Raw genomic sequence first — 2,289 nt, forward strand, 5'->3', positions numbered from 1 at the left:
TTCGCTAAAAAAAGCCTTTTTTGAGTGGAATTTGACGATTTTAAGGGTCCAGGTCCACTAGGGGCATATATATACTTAAAAAAAGGGTTTTCATCATCCGAGAAGATTGGGATACCAAGGAGAAGACCTAGAAGCACAGAACAACTCTGAAAAAGAAGATCTTGTTTTTAACTTGTGATTCTTTGAATTAGTTGTAACTTTGGATGCTCGTTTTTGTTCTTATTGAACCTATATCTCGTTTATTCGTACTTTAATTATTATTCAGTTTATTAAGACCTTGTTTTATACCATGCTTTCATTGGAACCCATGGTGACGATGAGTTCAATTATGGGCTAATCGTTATCATGGGATTCTAGCGGATTTACTTATGGATTTCAATTATTAATTTGTTTTGATATCTTGGTGTGTGGTGATTGATTGATATCCTAGTATTGGTTGTGCTTATTCGTCTTATGTGCGTAGCTAACATATAAGATAGCGTGTTAATCTCTATTGAAACGACAGTGAATATAGAGGTTTAGAACTTGCCATGCTAGCATAGGTTCATGTATTTGTTATGCATGATTCGTAGGTAATTTTAACCATATTACTTGCCCTATGTAATCATTATGGATAACTTGTGCTTAAACCGTTATGTTGTCAAATTCTATAGACATATAGGGTCTCAATATAATTGGTGCCTATTCAGCTTCTATCTCTTTTGTGGATGTCTGGTAGAATGGTACTCGTGCAATGAAAGTTGGCGTTTATCAGTTTCGTCTTATCTGATTAGTGTCTTCACCATCACATGCTAAGGTTAAGAACAATAAGGCTATTGAATGAAGTATTTAATGAAGTTAGAATCCCATGTTTGTCATATATAGTACTTCAACCTCAATTCTCTTAGTTAATGTTATTTAGTATAATCTCTTAGTTTAATCAAAACCCAATTTGTTATTTGTCTTAGCATTGAGCGATAACCATACATTGTTGCATAGGTGCATAAATTGAACTTGACCTAAACCAGTCTCTGTGGGAATGAATCTGATTTATATCTTATACTACTTTGAACGCATATACTTGCGTGTATTTTAGCGTGTGTGTTCGCCCTAACAAGTTTTTGGCGCTGCTGTCGGGGATTCAGTGTTAATTTTTAGTTTATGTGCTTGTCATCAGTGGTCGTTAAAGTTCACTGACTCAGATTCTTTTACTTTCACGGTTTTTTGTTTGTGTTTCAGGTACTCATTACCATGGGAGATCCAGCAGCACAATCGAGAGCCTTGATGGATTTTTCTCAACCCAATATCAATGACATTTAATCTAGCATTATTCAGCCAGCTATCACAGCTAATACCTTTGAGATCAAGCCTGGCATAATTCAATGTGTGCAGAATTCAATCCAGTTTGGGGGTTCTCCAACTGAAGATCCAAATATGCACATTAGGGATTTCATTGAGATCTGTGACATTTCTGAAGATGTTGTGAAGCTGAGACTGTTCCCATTCTCTCTGAGGGACAAGGATAAGAGCTGGTTACACTCTATACCAGCTAGCTCGATTACTACTTGGGAAGATCTTGCTCAGAAGTTTCTTACTAAATTCTTCCGTAAGGCGAAGACAGCTACAATCAGGAATGCTCTTACTCAATTTGCGCAGCAATCAGGAGAATCTTTATATGAAGCTTGGGAGCGCTACAAGGAGATGCTTAGGAAGTGTCCTCATCATGGAATGCCTGATTGGATGATCATCAATTATTTTTACAATGGGTTGGGAGCACAGTCCAGACCCATGCTCGATGCAGCAGCAGGTGGAGCATTATGGGCAAAGAGCTATAAGGAAGCTTATGATCTAATTGACCTGATGGCTGCTAATAAATATCAGTATCCAACCCAGAGATGCCCACAGGGCAAGGTAGCAGGAGTTCTTGAAGTGGATACAGCTACGACTATCACTGCTCAACTAAAGGCGTTGTCTATAAAGATCGATTCTCTGGCTAGCTATGGTGTTAAGCAGATAATTAGTGTTTGTGAGCTATGTGCAGGTTCGAATGTGACGGAGCAATGTGCTATATCTATTGACTCAGCTCAGTTTGTGAGCAATTTTCAAAGATCGCAGCAGCCAGTTCCTGCCACTTATCAGCCTGACAACTGGAATCATCCTAACTTCAGCTGGAACAACAATCAGAATGCGATGTAACAGCCATTATGGCAGTTTGGAAATAAGTTATTCAACTCTCCTGGTTTTCAACAACAAACTCATGGTGCATGTCTATCTTCGAATAAACAATCTGAATTGGAGGAGTTGCGGCTA

The 2,289-nt window shown here is 38.3% G+C and overlaps 1 non-coding gene across 1 annotated transcript; it reads right to left on the bottom strand.

Annotated features, from left to right (window-relative positions):
- Positions 1–1,602: 1,602 nt before the first annotated feature.
- On the bottom strand, positions 1,603–1,709 carry LOC141687782 (small nucleolar RNA R71). The gene has a single exon (XR_012561265.1). It is a non-coding gene; the product is annotated as a small nucleolar RNA R71 (small nucleolar RNA).
- Positions 1,710–2,289: the final 580 nt, after the last annotated feature.

The sequence above is a fragment of the Apium graveolens genome, chromosome 9 (assembly GCF_009905375.1).
Source record: "Apium graveolens cultivar Ventura chromosome 9, ASM990537v1, whole genome shotgun sequence".
NCBI classification, from domain to species: Eukaryota; Viridiplantae; Streptophyta; class Magnoliopsida; order Apiales; family Apiaceae; genus Apium; species Apium graveolens.